This window comes from Melanerpes formicivorus, unplaced genomic scaffold, assembly GCF_026170545.1.
Source record: "Melanerpes formicivorus ecotype bairdi unplaced genomic scaffold, bMelFor1.0.p_v2 SCAF_1, whole genome shotgun sequence".
NCBI lineage: Eukaryota > Metazoa > Chordata > Aves > Piciformes > Picidae > Melanerpes > Melanerpes formicivorus.
In genome coordinates, this window is record NW_027142353.1 from 23,497,851 (window position 1) to 23,520,952 (window position 23,102).

General features: G+C 39.5%; 1 long non-coding RNA gene across 2 annotated transcripts in view; it reads left to right on the plus strand.

Moving 5' to 3' along the window:
- The window catches only part of LOC137440455 (uncharacterized), a 167,571-nt gene extending 144,770 nt beyond the window's left edge, over positions 1-22,801 (plus strand). The window contains exons 1-4 of one of the 2 annotated variants that reach the window (XR_010987156.1): positions 5,708-5,957; positions 6,940-7,032; positions 11,904-12,071; positions 22,516-22,801. This is a non-coding gene — a long non-coding RNA (uncharacterized lncRNA). Of the gene's footprint in view, positions 1-5,707; positions 5,958-6,939; positions 7,033-11,903; positions 12,072-22,515 lie in introns of those variants that run through there. The other variant, XR_010987173.1, reaches the window with a different exon arrangement.
- The last annotated feature ends 301 nt before the right edge of the window (positions 22,802-23,102 follow it).

The window sequence follows — 23,102 nt, forward strand, 5'->3', positions numbered from 1 at the left end:
AATGTGACCAATGCAAACAATGACAAATAAGATGATGGGGCAACAGTGTTCTGAAATACTGAGGTTTTAAAAGCTTTTTAAAATATATAGTAAGATTTACAAGAGAAAGTAGAAAAATCCAATGCTTTAAACTGGTGGCCCCGCTGGTGGATTGATAATGAGCTATAAATGCTTCTCGGTAACCTGAGTCCTCCATCAGTACAAGATAAAATCATCTCTCACTCTACAACACACACACTGTAACCAAATCCATCATTAGCAAACTACATCATTCATCATTAGGTAACAATCTGCTATAAATTACAAAGGGTCCATTAAAAGATTGTGAAAGCTAACAGGGGAAAAAAAGAAAAAAAAAGGCAGCTCTCCCAGGAGGGTCTGTGTCAAGACAGAAAATTCTTTCAGGTCCCCTCAATCTGTGCCTCAGACATTGTAAACTCTCAGGGTATCCCTTGGATTTCATATCCTGTACATGACATTGCCAGGTAAACAGGGTAAAGGAAGTCCTATATTCTACCAAAATTGTCTGATATTTGTTTCCCTAGGCAAAGTATGTCCTGTAGATTTTCAAACCCAAAGTTGTTCTTTCCAGCCTGCTGATCAACAGCTTAAAAAAATATTCAGAAACGTCTTCATGACAAACTTGGCAGCTTGGAACTAGGGTCCATTAATTGTTCTATGGAACCTACTAGGGTACCTGCACCTTTCTCAAGGGCTCCTCCAGGGCTGGGGCACAGGACTCTGGAGGAGCTTCCAGCCAGACCCTGCACTCACAGAATATCTTTCTCTTTCGCTCCAAATAATCATTTCAAAAGTGCATCTCTCGTCATCTGCTGTATTAATAGTTGTTTGCATGTTATTTCCTGGTTCCTTTGCTGTGATATGTGGGTGCAGGCAGAAGAATTCTAAAGGATTTTTAGGCTGATAGTGCTTCCATTATTCAGGACAATGTGCTATCCAAGGCAGGCAGCTATTTGGGATAAATAGCATATCCCCATTTGTCCAAAATAGCCAAATGTCTGGCATGAGTCATGCCAAACAGGCAGCTGCTCGGCAGGAGTGTAGTACTGGCATACTAAAAAGCAGAAGATATTGGAGGGGACAGAAAGAGCTAAAGGTGGCACCAGGGTGTAGTGACAGTGGGGTCAGTAATACATAGCAATCACGCTCATTAAAACTGTCAGATGATGCCATAAAAAATGGCAGCATTTGTCTGCAGTTTGCACACAACAGTTTCCAAGACACCACTCATCTCCTTAGGACTTAAAAAGACAATAATTGAATACTTTAGAGGCCACCATGTAGAAGATGCTGGCAGGTATTACCTCTGGAGCACGGGTATTGCAAGTGCAATATCACTGCCAGAGAAACACATTGAGCATGGACAGGAAAGAACTGAGAAACAATTCTTCAAGTAAGAGTGTTGCTGTGTGATTTGCACAGCACAGGGTATTCCTTCAGCTGTCTGAAATGGTTTCCTGAGAAACAATGTCATGCACAAAGAGTAGGACATATATTGTAGGGAGGTACACAAATAAATTTCTAGGTGAGTAAAGGTATATGTGTCTTTAGCTGGCTGGTGGATAAAGCTATGTACACACAAAAGTAAGCACCATACATACCCATGCTGCATGCATGCACCCTCCTGTCTTTTCCAGGCTGTGAAGTCCCTTCCTTTCTCAGCACTGCATGAGTACTAATGATTTAGGCTGCACATATTCCTGTGAAGTAGGTAACGAACTTTATTTCACAGAAAAAGAAACCAAATCTGTAAAACTTGTGCCATACCCAAAACCACAAAGAAAGAATGGGGAACAGCCTTGAATGAAGCCAGATACTGAGAAAGTCTTCTGTAACAAGAATATCCTTTGTCACAGTCACTGCAATGCAAGCTCAGCAGGTGCCATTTCAAATTCAGTATCTTGGCCATCTACTTTTCTTTTAAAATAAAACAATCCCTGGCATGTAATAAACTGCTTGCCAGACTTTGGAATTCTTTAGCTTACATTATTTTTAGCACATTTAAGTGCCAAAAAGCTAAAAAATGAAACTGGGCAAATGAATAGTTAGTCATGCTTGTAAAAATGTCAATGCTGTCAAAAATATTTGTGTGGAAATCATAAACAAAATCTGCTGCCATGAGAAGATATTTGGTTCTTAATTATGAGACAAAATGACTCCTTTTTTATGAAGATTTAAAAAAAAAAAAAAAACAAGAAAGCTAACACTGTGATGCAAATATTGGCACAGTCTTGACTCAGATGCTTCCCTGGGGTAATAAATTTGCTCCCAGAAAGAAGAGGATTATAATCTTCACAGAGTACCTTAAAAACACAGCTAGTATGCCAGGCTACCTTAGCAGGTTCCTAACAGGATGTGCAATCCTGCACCTCTAAGTGTGTTTGGAATGGTTATGTAAAGGCAAGAGAAAGTTTGTTAGCGGTTCTTTAATTGGCATTTTTGAGTGGATTTCTTGAACTGCAACTCTCAGATTTGCACACTTGCTTACAGAGGCTGGATAAGCATATTTTATAATCTAATAAAATAAACAAAAGCAGTAGGTCACCAGAACAAATCATGCAGGTCAGTGGAGAGGAATACCTATAGCTATCTTGAGGTTTGTGTTCACTGACCTGTAGGAACAGTTGGTGGTCCCACTCCACTTCTGAAGGACAGATGTCCTCACCCACACACTGCCACAGGTGGCAATGCTGTGGTCAGCAGACCCCATGGGCACATCTTAGGAATGAACCCCCATGGAGCAGGGGTTCACTGAGGCCAGGTACACAGGCAGGGCCTTTGGAGAAGTTCTCTTTCCCTCATATCTCTCATTTGCAACTTTATAAAAGTAGGCTCACACTCTTAAAACTTCTGGTTAATTGAAAGCTGTCACTGATATTAAAGTCACAGGAAGTGGAAGTGAGCATCAGTGGCATGACCATGTGGGTACTTAATTTCCAAGCCATTCAGTAAGTGCAGGCATTGTCAGAACAGAAGAGAGTCATAAATGTTTGTGTGTGGTTGTAAAGTATGAGACTTATCAAACCAGTATCGATACAGACAGGGAGCCAAGATTTTAAACATTATTTTTAGAATGAGGGTGATGAAACACTGTAAGAGTTTGCCCAGAGAGGTGATAGAGTTCTGAGCAACCTGATCAAGTTGAAGATATTCTTGTTCATGGCAGGGGAAATTGGAGTAGATGATCTTTAAAGGTCTCTTCTAACCCAAACCATTCTATGATTTCTTTTTCCCAAACTGCAAATACAGCTTGTTAAAATTAGCATCCAACTGTACTGATATTGTCCTATATAGCAGTGACCAGGTTTCTCAGGGGTCTGGAGAGATGACATTGTAAGGTCTGTCATAAATGTGGCATAAAACATGTTACTATCAAGAAGTAAATTCCAAATATAAAAATAAAAAGTCTTCAGCCACTGAAGCAACATTTCCTGCTGAGCTCTGCAGTTCCAAAGCCTCTTACAGAAACGGTTCCCCATCCCTTAATATCCCTTAGGTTGCAATATCCCTGATGTGTTATATTGCAAACCTGAAAGATTTCTTGAAATAGAACAAAGATTCATAACATTCATCTTTTATTACTCCATTTCATGTCTCTGTCTTGTTATCTTCCCTCCTCATAGAATTTCAGATTACTTCTTGAAAAGGTAAGGGAAAACAATCTTATATTAATACTCACTAGATTTATTCATGGGAGGTTTATGTTATCCTATTTTATAATTGAAAACATCTGCATGGAATCAAGATACAATCAAAACTCAAGAGAAAAGCAACATTTTTCATATCATGAAAAGGATAAAGCCCAAAGTAGAAAAATGTGATGTTAAATGAACAAAGGCCATGCTATGCTGCATCATTTCCATCAATGCCTACCTTCATTCCTCCAATCAACTTTACTGAGAGAATTCTGATACTTTTTTCTTGCTATCATCATGAAAACAAGCTTTTGCTGGAAGAAAAAAAGGTAAAGCTTTCTTATGCACAGTCTTTAAATAATTAGAGAAATTTGTGTACTATTTCATCTTTCCTGAAAAACAAATAGAGGTAGAACAAGAGCTGAATAAATTTGTACCACCCATTTCTTGTTTCTTTTGTGAAAAAATACCATTGTTTTAACAATAAATAAGATCAAATTTGTTACAGTGTTCAGGGAGTGTAAGGACTAGAGGAAAGGCAGATGGGGAATAAATGGATTAAAGAAAAGAGAGTTTTGTAAGCAGAAGAAAAAAAATATTGCCTGGAGATACCAAAATGTTAAGTAACCTAACCACTAGTCTGCAGCGTGCCTTGCACAAAGGGCAGTAGGGAAACGGAAGGTGCTTTCTAACTCTGGTCATCCTCAGATAGGGAGAGGGTGGTGTTGAAGTTGCTGGCTGCCAATCAGGACTCCCACCAGCAGCTCTGCCCATCCTCTGTGCCCTAGTGATTCAGCAGAAGGACGCATTGTCTTCAGAACGTGTCACTTCTGGAATAAGGCAGCGGGACTGACACACTCTGAAATGCCATCTGCTTTCTGGCTTGTTCCTAGAACTGTAAAAAAACCCACACTGCCAATGGCTTTCTCAAGGGAGCCCCAAAAAGCATCAGAATTTTTTACTTCTCTTGGAAATAGGCTCTTCCAAGGTCATCTACTTCCAAGGTCCCTATAGCACAAAGACAAGTGAAGTAGGCTCATTTACACAACAAGCAGTGAGAAGTTTGACTCAGCCTTGTTGAGAACATCATGAAAATTCTGCCTATGTGTGATAAACAGTCAAGGTTTGTTTTCTGCAGACAGACTCTCAGCCCATTGTTCTCAGGCTATTGTGAGACACAACAGGCCTATGGACACCCTCAGCTCTCTGAGGAATCATTTGAAATATTTCTGAAAAAATATTGCCTTCTTCTGTTAGTTTTTCTGACCTTCTGAAAATCTCAGATCTTCCTTCCTTTACTGCCGACATTTGAGGTTCCAAAAATTGGGTCTTCTCTACTAGCATTGAGCACAGTAGATTACAATACAAATTATCACAAACATTACAACCAATTCACACTATGCAAAGGATGAGCAAAGAAAATGTGTAAGGTAGGATAATGCGGTTATGTTTTCTGACAGGAAGAGTCACAACCATCACATCAATCCATCCAATATCATGGTGAGCCTGGGAGTAAAGCTCTTGCCCTCATCTTGTCCCATTCTTCCACTGCTATCCCATTTCCAGTCAGCATATCAGAACAGGTGCTTGGAGATACAGTCAACCTCTTTGGTCAGTCTGAGTTCTACTAATGCAGTTCTTCCAGGGCAATCATGTGCAGCTGGCAAAATGCAATTGTTTGCCTCTTTCCTGATCCTGCCAGTAACTCTGGAAAGGTGTTGGGGGGAGGGGGAGACTGTCTATGAGACAACAGCATGTAACATCACATTTAGCTTTGTAACTGTCTAAGTTGATGTGGACATTGCTGTACATAAGGCTAAGGTTGAATGAACTCTAAGCAGAGGAATTAAAACCTAAAATTAAAATGCTACCATTTTCTGACAGTGTTCTAATCAGCCTATTTGGTGATTCCTGAACCTCTCATTTGCAGAATCTCTGCTCTGTTCATCAGCTAGTTTACTGCCTATAGTTTATGTAAGGCACCATAACACTAGAACACCTACAAAATATAGACACCGGTATAAAAGTTTTTTGTCTTTGGTTTTCTCTTAATTGTGAGTCTTGTGACCTGCAGTAGTCATCTAACTCAGGATGAACCACTGCTGGGAAGTGCTTGCATCTTTCCATTGACTCAAAGAGGGCAAAAGAAGATGTGAACTAGTTCTGATGTCTGAGCTGCAGATGTCTTAACTTCAGTCATTCATACATAAATTTGAGTTACTTGGTCCCACAGCAAGTGTCTCCACACAATTTAAGAGAATCCATGGAAAGCTTTTCTTTACATATGGACAAACACCAAAGGTAAGGTGGTGAGTAAGAAGCATGCAAATTTTCTAAAGAAAGGTTTAAGCTCACTTCTGTAACAATTTAGGATGAAAATCAGCCTCAGAACAAAATGCAGAGATTGCTTATTTGGCATAGCTTTCCCACAGTAAATAACAGATACAAAATTAGCTAGTGAGAGAGAAAGGGGAAAAAACACAGGTCATTTACTTTCACTTGCAAAGTTGTTAAAGCCTTCAGAACAATATAAATCCTGAGACAGACAGATACTGTCCTCTACAGATGGGCACGGGGCGTCTGCAACAAAACACAGTCATGACCCTACATATAAGTTTCTGTGAAGGGCCATTAGAAGGGAGACAGCTCTTTGTGTGCACATGTGTTTGGATGAGAAAAATGAGTCACTCCCAACTCTAGATCAAGCAGGTGATGTAAAGGATTGGCAAGGAGAATGAGGCAGACAAAAGCTCTGCTATCTGAAAAGCACTGAGTCACATCCTAGGAAAAAGATCTTTAAAAAACCAGAAAGCAAAACTGGATGCAGTGATATCAGTTGAGAGCTGGGAGCAAGGATGAACACATGTACTCTGCTACAGAGGCTGCACACCTGTATAAACCAAGGAGCACACACTATTTTACAGTGGCTTCAGTGAGGCCTTAGGGTTGAAACTTTCTGTCTGTCAGTAGCAGTTTCCTTAGGAGCAGTCTATTCTGTAATTTCATGTCAGCACAATGTGCAGCTTCTCTGGAATGACAAGTTCTTTGCTGCAGAAATCCAGTGACAGGGCTGTTAAGCAATCTGCTGAAAATGAGGATCAGGTTCACCATCTTTCCAGTTTTGCTTCCTTTCTTAGCAATATTTCTAACTTGGTTTCAGTGAAAAGATAGCCAGGAAACAGGCCAATGCATTTGTAACGTGAGATGGACCAAACAATGTTATGAACCTTCTAGGACTGCAAAACCTATTAATACAGTCATTCTTCTGCTATGCTTTTCCTAGGTTTTAAAGCAGCTTGAAGACAAGCCGGTTTTGACCTCTATGCTGTGGGCAAGCCTTAGTGGATCTGAGCTGCCTTTGTGTTAAGATGCCCAGGTAACCTGCTCTCCTCTCCTTAGTACTTTTACTATTCTTACATCCCAGACCCTTTCTATTTACTGTGGATAGCAGAGATTAAGACTGTTCAGTTCACTGACTTGAAGTTCAGCTCCTGCTGTGACACCTTTTTGTTGCTTTTACTAACCACTGTCTCGCAAGAAGGAAAAAAAACCTGGAGACATCTCAGCTAGAGTAGAGGATAGCCACTAGCTCTGTCATCACCTTCTTGGATGTGGCAAGGCAGTTAGCTACAGTTAGCCCTTCAGAGAACCAGTTTCTGATATGAACAACAGATTCAAAAACTTGATTTCTGAGCTTGGGATCCTTCAAATGAGGCAGCAGGTGTCTACACTTTAAGGCACAGCCAGGATAACTCTGCAGGGCAGCTCCCCTATTGCTCTACAAGCCTCTTTTCCCATACACATGTACCAACTGATATGGCAGATGCTCCAAGAGGTAAAAGTCACTAGGAAAATTAATGCAAACTGAATTAAAGATTAAGCCAAGAAATGATGTTCAAGTAACATAAACTGATTTAGTTACATTTAAAATTTTTCAGCATCCAAGTAGTTTCCTCAAATCTTTACTCAGTTTTCATTAATGCTTCACAAGGTCCTCAGAAGACCTTATTACTTTGCATTTGCCCTGGCTCTGCTTCTGTGAAAGCAATTTTTGTGTATTCTGAGAAACAGATATAAGAGATAGATTTGGGTAGATTTGATGATTGACATTCTCTTGACACTTTTCTGGAAGTTCAAAGAGGTACTTGTCACACAACCATGGATTTTGGGAAGAAACGTGGGCCAGTTTTGGGACACCACATAACTTTTGTTAGGCTCTCACATCTGGGCTTTGAAACATTCTGGAGGGACCAGGCTAAAGCCTGAGACCACAGTGACACATGAGACAATTAACATGTTAGACCTCCCCATCCCCCAGTGAACTTTTGTCGGCCTCTCCTGTTCATGAAAGAAAGGGGAAAAAACACCCTTTTTGTAGTGGCTGCTTATTATATAAAGCAAATCAAGAGTGAAGGGAGGGAGCAAAGAGATTTCACAGAGCCCGATAAGTGCACCCTTAAATCTATAATTAAAACCAAAGGCAAGTTCCCAATATAGCCAATTCAGTTATATAAGATCTTACAAAAGCTTCATGCTGTTTGCTGGGTTTTGCTTTATTACTGTTCCCTCTCTTAGGAGTTCACTTCAGGTCAGTAATGGATGAAGTATTGCAGTCAGAGTTTATGGCAGGGTAGAAATCGCACAGTTGTTTGTTTGTAAAGATATGCAAGTGTGCACCCAGAAGGAAAAAATACTCACTGGCTCTACTTGAAAGAGAAAAAGTTAATGGTCACTTTGGATCTCAGTTTAGGTCACCTCCAGCTCTGGAAACAGATTGCTAGTTACTAAGAAATTACTTTAAATAATGTCCCTTGAGTCTGTAAATATGATAAAAGAACATGTGAAAGAAGATAGATCTGGATATGGCCTTGCTAGCTGGCCAGACTAAGCCATGAGGATACAGAAGTGTTCTCAGAAAGACCATGACAACTCTATACCACATTTATTCATGCACAATAAAAGCAACCTGCAGGAAAACATTAGTTCAGTTGGCATTTTTGTAAGTGCAGGCAGCTCGCTGTTCTGTGCAGCTATACTGGGAGTATCTATCTCCATGTGGGAGCTGGAATATGTACCAGAACTGATAGTATGCAGGCTAGGCTTCAGAAATATAAATGAAAAGCAGTTATCATTAGTGACAAACCCCCTAACTACAGCATCCTCCTTTTGCATTCTTTATAACAGGAGTAGGCAGTAGCATTCCTAGAAGCAATGGTTTCCTAGGGCCATGGTGAAAATAAGCTCTTCTTTTTATACATACAAAAAATTTCAAATAACCCAAACCACCAAGAATACTGTTTAAATACAGTAATACCCCTCAGCCTCAATCAGCACTATGTAGGCATCCATGTATTTCTGAGGTACCAGATTTCAAAGGTAAGGCGAATGTGGGTGTCAGGGGAAGAAGACACAATCGTCTACTTCAGTTTCTGGATAAGTGACAAAGTGCAGACATGTGCAACAGAACAACCTCCAGTTTCATCAGTTAATGCAATTTGCTGAAGTCCCATATCCCAGGATGGTGAACGTTCCCATGAAGAACTTGCTTGGAAGAAGATAATGGCTTTTTGAGCATAACACTGACATTCATAGATGGAAATAACTTCATGTTCTAAACCCTAATTATATTTAGATTAATTTTTCCCCAAAAAGGCAGAGGTAGGAAAAAATAGAACACTTTCATAAAAGTTCCTAAAATACTGCTCTTTTTTCCTAGTGACAATCAAAAATGTTACCATTTTTTGCCAACATGATAGGTAGTGAACAATGGGAAGAATTAAATGCATGTATGTTTGTGGAATGTATGACCACTTTTATGTCACAATATGAAGCCTCAATGAAATGTGCCTTTTAAAAATTAGGAGGCCACATCAAATTAAAGGATAGAATAGGATAGAATAGAATAGGATAGAATAGAATAGAATAGAATAGAATAGAATAGAATAGAATAGAATAGAATAGACCAGGGTTTTTTTTTTTTTTAATTCTGTTGCCTCTTTTGAGCCGTGACAGTTCCCATCTTGCAAATATATACAAAAGTACAGAGGAAATCATGGTCAAAACCATATTGCTGATGCACTGTACTTAAAATATTATGTCTGACAGGATTCGGTTCCAGTTCCTCCTGTATGCTTCCATCAGAGGAGTGATGAATGTCTGTCAATGTCAGGCACTAAAATGGTTATCTAAAGATTGTTATTTAAATTGCACTGGTCTGAGTGCTGTGTCTCAGCTCTCTGCAAAGACCTGCATGGGAGAGCTGTGGGAAAGAAAGGCTCAGGGACCTCACTGCCATGAAAACCAACAGACCTAGTGGTATGTGGGAAGAACACCTACTTACCCTTTCAAAAGCTAACCCACAGTGCAGAGACACACTGACTCCCAAAGACATCTGTGCAAAACATAAATATGATGCTTTCACAAAGTTCTGCAAACCCATGTCAAATCTCTGGGACATAAAAGAGAAATGGGCTCATCAAGTTTCATTGGGATGTAATATCAGCCTAGACTGTATCTGCTGACACCAGCTGAACTGACAACTACCAAAAAGTAGCTATCTGTAAGAAGTTTGACATCTCTATATTAAAAGGAAGGACTGACACTGAAAATTAGGGCTTACATTGTCAGTATTTTCTTCATAAGAGTGTGTCATAAATGGTTGTTTACTGAGTCAATACAAGGATCCCACAAGCTTTTGTGATGCAATCACAGGGTGGTCAAGATTGGAAGGAACCTCCACAGGTCATCTTGTCCATCTTCCCTGCTCAAGCAGGGACAGCTAAAGCAGGATCATGTGCATACAGCTTTTGACTATCTTGTTATGTAAAAATATTTTTTAATGTCTCATTATCTATAAATCCATATAGGCCTCCAGCTGTATATTAAATATGACAAATAGCAGTAAGAAGGTGTTCTCAGACAAAACACAATTTTTGCATGGGGAGAAAAGAGAAGGATGGATACAACACAGGCTCTTAACACGAGAGTATAGCATTTCTTTCTGTCTTTGGAAGAGCAAAACTCACAGTCTAATGAGAACTATAAGCAGTCTGAGCCTAACTGAGAAACACCACCATCAGTTCCATGTACATAAACTCTTTCCTTGTGTCTATCAAGAATGTTTAAATCATTTCCATGAGTATCCTGCCATTTTTCACATGTTCGTATAGACAGAAGCTCAAGAAAAAAGTTCATCTCTCACTTTTTCACAGGCAAGAGTTGGTCAACAAGTTCTGTGCAAATCTCATGGAAAAGAACTGATATTTTTTGGGGGGTAATTTCAACCCACCACACTATGCCAGTCTTACGTTGCTTTCTCATTTGACATCCACTCTAATGGAGACCAGTGGGGGGAAAAAAAAACACTCTATGACTCAAAATGTCTATTGGTTTTGTTTGTTTGTATTTTGTTTGTTTGTTTGTTTGTTTTCTTACCTAATCAAGTCAAGGTAATCATGCTTGAGCTCTAAAAGTTAATCATTTCTGGATGGGATTGACTTGAATACAGGATTCCATTTCCTTGAACACATTTGATAATCATTCCAGTCTATCAACATGGTAAAATAAGCTCCTTGTGTCAATGCTAGCACTAATTGACTCACTTTCCAGGGTCAAGATACTCTGATAATAATTTTATTCTTGATACTTGTTTCAAAACTAATTTGCACTGCCTCATAGATTTTCAGCTTCAGGTACCATGCTTCCTTCCCTCATAATATGCTGAAAATGAGTTTCAGTTTATAGTGCTATGTTAACATCTCATTCCCTTTTCATTCCTTTTTTTATGCTTTACACCCTAAAACAGTACACATGACTCCAAGGGAACATATCATATGTATGACAGATCTTAGGTACTGTGTCATAGGATAAAAGTTATAAAATAGCCTCTTGGCTGGTACAGTACCAGATGCTTTCTCAGTAGAGTCATCTGTTAACATTTTGTTGTTGTTGTTGGTTTTTATCCTCAGTTTTGATTTCTCCAAGCCTTCCACTGTTTATTTTATTTTCTGTTTGAGGTTGTCACTTTAGATACACCAACTGATTAAGGAAATACCAAGTGGAGTTCCACTGTCCATTCATGTGGTTTTTCTCCCTTAATATTTTCAAGACACGTTTCAGTTATTATTAAACACCCCCCTGCCTGAATGTACATATTCAAAGTTATGCTTAGTAATGTGAAACTAGAGATCACTATGGCAAAAGAAAAATTTCAAAGCCTTTATCATTTTCTTTGCTGTTCTTTTTCAGATGTGTAACTTGCAGAAAAATTATCCTTGATTTTAAAGACTTGGGCAGAGAACCTGCCTTCTAGTTCTGAGCATGCATTGCTCCAAAGACTTCAAATTCTTCTCACATCACTTTTTTCAGAAACGTGCTACAATAATGTGCCTGAATGCAAATAAATTTGTCTTCAAGGTAAGGAGTAACTAAGTTACTTCTCTTAAGTAAGCTCATTGAAAATGTTTCTATCAAAGACCTCTTTCAGAACTGATATTTCATTTTCCTGTACACTTGTGAAGATAGATATGAGTAAATACTCCATCAGTGCTCCTGCACATGTACTTTTGGACACAGGCTCAAGAGCTCCTCATGTTCTGCTCCTCAACTGTGTCAGAATGGAAAAGAAAACTCAGTTCAGTCTTGGAAGCAAACAAAATCCACAGGAAAAATTAAAAATTCTGTGATCCTGTTCCTGCCTTCTCAGGGAAACTATTGCAGATGAGACTCAGGGTCACAGGAACGATGTTCTCAGTGCTTCGGAATGATTTGCTGTTCCTGTTTGTGGAGATAGAAAATACAATGATGGGTCCTAGTCAGACCTACACTTAGGCATGGAAACTACTTCTCTACAGTGACTGTACAAAGAACTAGGATTGATCAGTAACAATTTGAATCACCAAAGATTTTGGATGAGATAGTATTCAAAAAACCTAAATCAAGCATTACATGTAGTCAGCTGGAGTGTAAAAATGGGAAAATTAAGGGACACAAGGCACCACAATTTCAGAGGGCAGATATTTTTCTATTCTGTGTCTTCAAATCTGCCTTAAATCTATGCTATGAATGTAGCACATTCATTCCTTCTGCTGCAGGTAATGAAGCCCCTTCTGAAACCACCTGCTAAATCACACAACATCTAAATGCAGGATGGGGGTTATGGCACCTCTCTGATGTTTTAGTATTTTATTTGCAGGCAGCAAGTGCTCTCATCTACTTGTATGCTGTCAAACATGTCTTCTCCTCCCCTCAGAAGTTGTCTGATGGAAAGAGGCTCCTCCCTAGAGCCCTTACGCTGCAGGTATTTGAGCTTTCCTGCCTGCTGATAGCAGGTACAAGTATATTATTGGTAGTGCCAGCAAACTATTCTTTTCTAAACCCGACATACAGGTGTCGTGTAAATAACAGTTCTTTTGGGTTTATTTTCCAGACAAAAAAATAAAAAAAGAAAGGAGTGGGGGTGGGGGAAGCCCCTCAGTGTACAATAAGCTGTCAGTAATTTTTTGTTACTCTCAGATTAACAATTTTTAATTCAGATTTCTGCTTCTACCTGCTCTCCTGTTGCAGCTAGACAATAGTAGCTAGTGTGAAGTCCACCTCATACACAGGAGATTGATCTTTAAAAACACATCTACCTATCTCAGCTTAGGGACACAGTACAAAACATAAGATTGTAAAGGCAGCAATATAGTTCTGAGAAAAACTCTATCTCAGGCTAATGCCTTTAAAAAGTGTTCCCAAAGAGATTTTAAGTAATACAAATTCTGCCAGAGAATGGAAAATACTTGTGCTTTAATCTGCAATTCTGTTAGTTGCATGGAATCTATTGCCTAAAACCTCCCTAGCAAGCCCCTGGTCCTCTTTCACATGTAACCAGATAACTCTTTTAGAGAAGGTGGAGGCAGCAACAGAGAAAAAGTAAGTTTTGGAACATGGCATTATTAGAGCTGTGAGCTCTATATGATACAAAAGATCTTTCTCTGAGGACTAAAGGTTTGTGGCCTGGGAGGCTGCTGGGAAATCAAAGGCAATGTTAGGCCTCTGTCAATTCAAATGAACCCCTCTTTCCAGCTGTCATAAAATCAATGTATTCCCTCTATGCTTGCCCTGACAACTATGCCATAATAAACTTCTAGGAGAGGCAATAACCAAGTATTACATGTAGATAGCAATTATGCCTGGCTGAATTGTTTTTTCCAGATACAAAGACCAGTTATAGGCTTCCAAGCTTTTTTTCTGCTCCCCACAGCAACTGAGATGCAGGTGTGCTTCTCAGAAAAAATCCTGCCTAGGATATCTGCTGCATGCAGTCGTGTCTGTGCAGAAACAGATGATCCTCATGCTTGTGTCAGCAGACCTGCGTGGCTTGGCAAAATTAGTTTTCAGAGCAACAATTCTGAGGTGCCATCTGCAAAGCACAAGAATGCATCATACCATGAGAGTACAAAATATATGCATCTTCATCCAAGATGCTGGCCTATCTCCCCCTGCCATATGCTCCAACTGCTAAGCTAAGTTCCTATTCCTGAGTGTGTGCCAAACAGTAAAAACAGCATAACCCCTTGAGTTATATCCAGTAATGCAGCGCTATTGGATCTTTAACTGATCATGATTCAGCAGCTGAAAATTCAAATGAAGATGTAATATTCATGGCTGATAGTGAAAAGAGGAAGCAGAAGAAAGTAACCTGAGATAGGTTTCATCTTTCATTGGAGCTGGGGGGGAAACTCATGAAGGGATTACAGAAAAAGCATAAACTAACATCAAGTAAGATGTAAGTAATTTAAATAAGATCCAATTCACTGTTGATTCCTCATTGCAAAATTCACAGCAAAATTGATAGCAATTAACAGAAATTCAAGTAATTGGGTGATCACCCCAAATTATTATAAATTCATTAGAGAAATAGATGTCTCATTAAACTTTTAAGACAGAATTAGGAATCTAATGGAGAATCACATTCCCAGTACCACACTGCACTCTCTTTGGAATCTTTCACTCTATTCAGAATGACCAGATTTGAACTCCATGTCTTCAATCCAGAAAAGATAAAAGTAACCCAAAGGTAACTGGGGAATTAATGTTGATTCTCAATCACATTTTATCCAAATTCAATAGCATGGGGTTACACTCTCACTGGAATGAAGTTTTAACAAGCACAAGAAAGAGCCTTGGAGCAATAATTAGATAATTACAGAAATGCCATCCCTTTAAGTACCACTGAACTGCTCCCACAGGGGATTCACAGGAAGACCCTAGTAAAAAATGAATGGAAATACAGCACCAGTGCTGAGAGATATCAGCCTGGGTTCTACAAACACTTACTGACATAAAGAATCTCACACGACAGAAGTCCAGGCTGTGCTGATTTTTTTTATTTTTTTTTTTTTTAACTTGTGCTGCACATAAGAAGTGAATATTCTTCTTTGCTGGAAAAATCCTGTCCTGGTTACTCTGTTTATTGATACCCCATTTGCAAAGGAACAAAGACTGCCTCACTTTACTAGTAAAGTGGGCAGCAGGATTCAGCAAGGGAAGGAATTTGAGTAGTTATTACCACTGTATTATGTGAATATCAGCGCCACTGAACCATCCTCCTCTTCATGGCAGACACAGAGAGAAGTAAGGGCATGGGGAAGAAAAAGTAAAGAGGGGAAAAAAATCAGAAATGTGACTGCAGTTTGAGCCTTTTTGTGCCTTCCTTGTCTCTTGGCTACAGCCATTGCCACAGAGCAGCTGCTGGCCACCACCAGCAACTTTACAGGATTCCAGTCAGTCCTGTTTATTTGCCCAATATCTAACACATGATTATTCCATAGAATCCTGAGTAGAAAAATAGCTGGTCCCTTGTGTATGAGTGATCTCTCTATACAAAATAAAATACTGTGTACAAAGCAGAACAACTTCTGTAATCATTTAGCTTTGATGAAATTTTCAGGAAGAACGTAAAGACCTAACCAGGGGTAATCTGAAGCAATACATGTCAATCTACAAACACTATCATGTTGCCAGGAGTTGTTTGCTTTGTAGCTCTTCTGTTTTTAATATGTAATTGCCATGCCAAACACTGTACATGTAAAACTTTTTTACCATAAATCAAAAAACTCAGCAAGCATTTAGTTTTCTTTCAAAGTGTCCTAGAGCCATAAAGCCATCCTGGCTTCACCATCCTCAGTTTAGCACCTCTGAGATGTCTGTGTGCAGTCCTGCATAATTCTCCTTGTCACACTCGTTCCTGGTGATGTCTGGCAGGACCTACAGCAGCAAGATAAAATGCTGCACTGTGTATAACAGCCCCATGGTGACTATTGTAAAACGGGGGAAATAAAGGTAAAAGCACTTGCAGTAAGAAATGCTTCATAAAGAGAAAAGCAAGCAAACAGGAATCAGTTGCATGCATGCAATACAAAGGGTGTTATTAGAATCTGGGACATGTTTTATATAGATACACCTACTATTCTTAATCTTCTTTAGTTTAATTAAGGCAGTTATTCACTGGGTTCCAGATACTGTGCAGAAAATTCTGTCTTTTTATCTGCAAAGGATGCAAGTTGCACATTGCTGCTTTCAGCAGCTGGGTTCAATGGAGCAGACATTTTCCTCTACCTCTTAAGAAAAATTACCTTTTTTTGTGTGTGTGTGTTGTATTAATTTAGTGATCACGGATGCTATCATTCCTACCACTCCAGAAATGTATTTACACAGAACGACTACTTTCAGCACAAGCCTCCTCACAATGGTCTCCCTGACACCTCATTCTTGGACTGCTGTGCCTGGAGGAAACCGCAGCTTTAGCAGCAGCTTCTTCAGTGACAGAAAGTCAGGTCTTAGAATGAGGCCATGACTCAGTGCATCACTCAAGCATGTGCTTGACTTTTAAGCATGTGTGCACTCCTATGCTTATTCAGCAACCTCTTGAGGTCAGGCCTACATTACCGCTTGTGTTTGAATTATGTGGAAGCCTGTTGGACCCAAGCAAGTGTTTCAGCGCTTTGTGAAACAGGATCCACAGTGATTAAGAACCCAGAAAACATCCTGAATATAACCAGATTTTAACAATTATATTTCACTTGGACTTAATTTGCTTGGGCATAGGACTGCAGTAAGTGGATTTGAACACAAATATATCCAAGGCACTTCTTTGTTCTGAATTTTCTGAGAACAAATACCCTGCATCTGTGCATTTTCCCCTTGATATAAATGTTTCTAGTAAGTAGTTAAGAGATAATAACCTTTAAATTTTAGGCATGGAGCCATTGCTCCTAGTCTCTAGAGGGACTGCTGCACTCTTTTGGAAAGTGGCTGATCATTCCATTTTATTCAGCTATACGGCTTGTACAAGAGGGACCTCCTTTCCAGGTTCCCTACTACCACAGGCATAACATTTAAAGTAGTTTAAGAAATCTAGGGAGAAAAAAAAAATCAACTAAAGTCTTATTTCCCTTCCAGCACATTCAGATGGGCCAAGGATTTAATGTATTTGTTTTTGTTACACCATGGAATTTCCTAGGAAGAAATCACTGCTAGTGAGCAGCTCAGCCAGAAGGCTTGTTCTCCAGCCTGGTACTAAGATGCCTTAGAAGAGATCACAATTATGCTTTCTTTTTACGTATTTTTAAAACAACCAACTTACTTACCTTACAAAATGCTTACATGAGGGTGTTGAAGTTACTGTAGGAACTATTTAGACAGACAAATTACTTTCCTCAGAAGAATATATAAATCAAACTCATATAAAAGCAGTTCCCAGGATACATTTGTACAGGGAGGAGACTGATTATAATATATTGACTGGTCAGACTTCAAGCTGGCATCTTCTGTGATCTTCGGTATGTACACAGGACAGACCCATAGCTGGGAAGAATTGTTTTTGCAAAGACACTATTGAAAGTGCCTGCTTGACTAGACAAAAATGACAGTATGTGATGCTAGTATTTCAGACTTTAAATCTGTCTTAAGAGATAGGTGAATGCTGAGTGAGAGCCTTCATAAGGGTCAGTCCTGCCCCAGGCACTCAGCAAGGTTTCTGGAGACTTTCCTCTGGGTGTTGATTTTGAACCAGAGGTTGTATCAGGATGCATTCCCTCGCAGGCCTTTTTCATAGACTGTCCTTCACAAAATAGTAAAACTGCAGGACTCGATTCTTATGAGCAAGAGGTCAGTTTTGTGCTATTTATTCAGAGCTAGTATGTGCTGTAATGAAGTGTCTTTCTTCTCTCCCACACTTACTCTTACTAATATGATTAGAAAGTGAATATTTCCTGTGGAAGGAATATTGATGACAGTACACTTAACTGCAATTCCCACATTGTCACAACATGTGTATGGGTGAGGAGGCTCTTTTAAAGGTCCTCTAATTGTTCAGGTCTTTAGGAATTTCAGCAATTGTAAGAAATAAATGCAGTACAATATATTATTTCATCCTATGAAGTAAATAAACCGTAATGCATTTGCAGTTAAGAGGTTAATTTACATTTTGTCACACAAAAACATATGCTGTGGCAATGATATAAAAAATCCCAAGCCAAAACCCACCCAATTCAGATCTTAGACATGCAACAATTTCCCCAAGATAATTCCCAGTTAAATCTTCATAGTTCCCAGCTCAATTTCCGTATTTCAAGACTGTCTCTCATCTTCTCAAACACACACACATATCCTGGTTTTCCCTGTCATCTCTTAAATAACCTTTCCCTCCTACATATCCTTTCCCTCCTCCCTCCTCCCCCATGCCTTTCTATTGGGTTCTCTTCTCTTTTTTCTTCCTTCCCTCTCTTGTTCTCCTGCCTCCAAAACCTCATAGTTACTACTTCATGCCCAATCGCTCCTATTCAGCCCTGTCCCCTTTTCTCTCTCTCCACTGGTAAGGAAAACTTAACCAGAATGCATATTCTCCAAGCACTCTTTTCATTTAAATGTGAACGAGAGTCATCTGAGCCCCTCTCCTAGTGAAGAATTGATCATTTGTCAGTTGAAGAAATTTCTTATGCACTTGTGAGTAACTTGAGATTTTCTTGTCTTATGTTTTGGTTGTAAAAACAAGTATTTTGTTTAAAAACAGCAACAAGACGCACACAAACCCCCCCAAACCCAAAAACAAAACCCAAAAGCAAAATGGTATTATTCTATCTAACACAAGTCACAGCCAAATGTTTGAGTGCTTAAACCCCTCAGCTAGGCTTTTGACTGTAAATTGCTTTCTAGTAGTTAGTATACTAGAGGAAAAAGTCACATTTTCCCAAAACATGCAGAAAGGCTGCCTTCGAACTCCTCGCTGCTTAACTTTCAGACACGCTTCCCCTGATGCCGTGCACCAATTCCCTCCTGCCTGCTTACATGCATATTCAATGGACCATATGCTTGATCTCAAATATCTCCGGGCATTATGGATCCTATTCATCAAGAAGTGGTTTGTACACTCATGAGTAAGCAGAAAAAAAATAAATAAAAAAGAGACCTTTTCAAAGAGCATTCAAGAGTTTTCTGAGAAAGAAATCCCAGTACACAGTGACCTGTACGCACCAGGCCATGGTCCACTTTAAACTAAACCCACGTGTTTCTCCCAAAAACACACACTTGGGCATCAGGAATGTCTCATTATTTGGCCATAAAGGAGTCCTGTATAGAGATCTCCTGAGGGATTTAAGTGGGAGCTTATTGACAAACACAAACTTAGTGATTCCTTGGAAGCCAAAGCAGTTTGTGGGGTGACAGGGCAATCCCATCACCAGCTCCCAGCACATGACAAAAGCAGAGGCAGCTCCAAAGCTGAGACACCAACTGCCTCGGGATCTGCCACGCAGCCAGATGCCGTGTTGGGAATTTTCCCCTGACACTATGGCATATGGGCTTTGCATTGACATTTGAAGAGCATGAAATAGGCAGAAACAGTCCAAAGAGGGCAAGAAATGGATGACACCTCAGTCCAGTGCTCATGTTTGCTATTTGGTTATTAAGTGATGCTTAAATACAACCTTTGCTTTAAGCAAAGAAAAATATTCACCCAAAGGAAGTCCTGACATTAACTTTTAGTTGTAATGTACCTTGTGTGGGGCTTTATTTGTCAAGTTGTTTCCTTTCCTTTAGAGTTGCATTAAAAAAATAAAAAAAAAAATTTAAAAAATAATTTTTTTTTTTTAATCTTTGCATGTTGCCAGAGAAATGCAGGAGAAATTGAGAATTATATTTAGACGCAAATTCTGCCACTGTGTAATCACAATTATTTATCAGAGCTGGTGTACTCTGTTCACTGCCTTGTCAAGCCTGGATAAACTAGTCTCTGCAGTTCTGTCACCTACCACGACCAGTGGCAGCAAAAGCTAAGAGAACTTCACATGTGACTTACAGGTGCATGGAACCATCAGATCCATCCCTTGCTTCTTCATGAAGAATTTTTTGACATTGCATCACTGAACTGTTTTTTTCCAGAGCATGGATAAAGCACTATACAAGCAGTAGATAAACAGCAGGGTCTGCAACTGCCACTGGAAGAAGGTGATGAGGCAGGAGGTCCAGAGGAGTGGACCACATGCCAAAGAACTTTGTACCAAGGAAAGGAACACTAGGGAGCAGAGGAATATGTGCACAGCAGGAAACATATTGTGACCGTTTGAGGATGTCCCCTTAAGAAAGGGAATATGGTGGTCGGATGTTTGTAAACGAAAAGACGGATCTAAACTAATTTCATTGGTAGATTGGGAGGAAGCACCTTCTGAACTGGGAGTGCAGCAGAGTATCCTGGGCATTCCTGCACTTTTCTGGTCAGTCTTACTTTTCCCCCTTTGCAGCTCACAGCGTTCTGGGCTTTCGGCCAAGGCTTGACCTTGAAACTGATAAACTGCAAGGCCTTTCCCTTCCAACCCTCGACATTTTTTTCTTGGTGCCCAATGTGGGGCGCCAAAATGTAATGGGCTTGCCCCAACCCATTACACATATAGAAAAGAACAGGAATGTAAATAGCACTGCAGAATGTTTGGGACAGTTGTGTTTTTTTTTAAAAACAAACAAACAAGTAAACCAAAAAGCCCAATCTCGGTAAAAGGATATACATTTCCTGCAATAAAAAGTGGCAATGGGACACATCACTGTAGAAAGGAATCCCTGAAGGGCCACATGTAGTAGTTTCAACAGCAGCAATGTATAATATGGGCTTTTAAAAATCCTTCTCAAGATAGCCTGGTCTGATGATTGTTAAAAGTAGTTCAAGTAGTACTAGAATAAACAGCCCATAAGGTGACATCTTTCTTCTGTTTTCCCCACAGACCCTTCACCCACATAGAGACACACTTGCCTTCTGCACACACAAAATCTTGGTGTACAGGTCTGCACATGAGCTATGTATGAGCCGTCCATATGCAGGAATCACTCTACTCCTGTCACTGCAGCTGTTCTGCAAACTCTGGAGCTTGGAGAATCGTGATCACCATTGCCCCGGCTCACTTACATAGCAAGCAGGGATTGTCCCATCTAACTATTTCTAAATGAGCTAACATGTGAAAGGAGGGATGGAGGAAGGCCATGTTTCTGCCTCAACTATTCCCAACCCTGTTTTTGTGAAATGCATAATTTTCTGAATACAGTGTGTTCTCCTGAAGCTAGTCAAGAAAATGGTGTTCTGGTCTGTCCTGCTGCACCTGTATACCTTTGTTATTTGTGTCTCATATTTGCTGTTGAAAAGGAAGAATTACATTTTTTCACCTCATGCATGCACTGCTTGAATGACAGCATTTGTATTTCTGAATCCTGAATGAGTGCTTGACCTTTTCATTGTTTTTAATTTATTCTTCTCTCAGTTCCACTTCCTACTCTCTATGCTTCTGCATTTATTTAGATACTTTCTCTTTATCTTGTTTCTTCTTGCTCATTTGAATTCTGACTCTACGATCCAATATTTGTGCAAAAACTATTACTGCCAGTGAGACTCTGACACAGATCTGGTGCATGAATGTCCTGTCTTCAGTAGGGTAGTTGATTTTATTTTGAAAAAGAAAAAACCCTAACATAATAATACATTTTAATCAAACCATTCAGAACTCTCTTAGCAAGGAAACTCATACCCTATCTCCACAGCAGTGCTGCATAAAAACAGAGAACATCTTTTCATACCTCAGGCCTTAATGACAAGTCATGAGACATAGACACTATCATTCAAAAACTGCACTGCTTATACCTTCACCCTTTGAGTTCCTCCTTGTTATGAGGCTTACAATGGATTAATTTAATCTTGAAAAAGGAGATAAAAAGATAACTCCTTGAGCACACTGAATGAGGTACTGTGAGCTTTTCATGATAAGGATTTGGTATTAGTTGACCAGTATCAAACACCATGGATTTATTTATAGCATATCAAGCATGATGATGATATGGACGCAGGTTGTCAAAGGAAGTCAGTTCCAAAAGAGACAGTTAAATACACAAGTGCCACATTTTCAGATGTGCTTCAGACTCCAAATTTATCTCTCATGAAATCATGATTACTGTTACCTTTAATCTAGGATATTTTACCTTTCAAAAGGTGCATCATGCTGCTTTTAAGGCTAAGTTTCTCAGAGAACTTCAGGGAGAGACACCCACGCCTGAGGATTTTTCACATTATACCTTAGCCTCAAAAGTATAAATGGCACTCATGATGCTTATCCTTCTAGCTCTGGATGCAAATTTGAGTGAGTTTGTGGGCTTAGATCAGATCTAGAACAACCAGATGCAAAGCCTTTCAGGGTTGTTTTTTTGTGGTTTTGTTTGTTTGTTTGTTTGTTTCCCCCCTGCAAGCACCCATCCTCCTAGACAAAAGGGATGTGGTTACAGGGACCTATAATTAATTAGTAATCTGGATTGTGTCCCTTCCTTTCTCTTTTCCATTCAGGACAAATTGTTGCCACCCAGTTCAGCAGCTCAGGCCTAATTCAGCCACTACAGAAGAGGCTGCTTTTCCAGCTCCCTCTGAAGACCGGCTGGCAGGTGCATCACAGAAGCTGTATCAAACTCAGAAGAAAGAGCATTTTACTTGAGAAGGATTTTATTAATTCTATCATTTTCTGAGGAATGTGGAGAAAGAGATGGTATTTTTTTGGCCCTAAAAGCTGCTTTTCATCTTATTATCTGGCATATCATTATGTTTGTTTGTGGGGAAAAAAAAGATTGTAAACAGAAAACATGGGTTTCTCACATAAAAGAAATTATCCTCTGAAACATCCTTATGTTTTTTATTATGTTAATAAAGTGTTTGCTGACACTTTGAAACCAAGGTGATATATGAAGCTTCCATTCCAATCTACATTTCTAACACTCTCAGAAATGGGAAAAAATAAATTCAGCAGATTGATCAGAAAACAGAAGGATGATGCTTATAAAGAGCTAATGAAATCCACTCTGCAAGATAACTCTAACTCATTGTTAAAACAGCTCCATTGATTGCAGTTGAATTACAAGAGTTAATGTGTTCTACTAAAT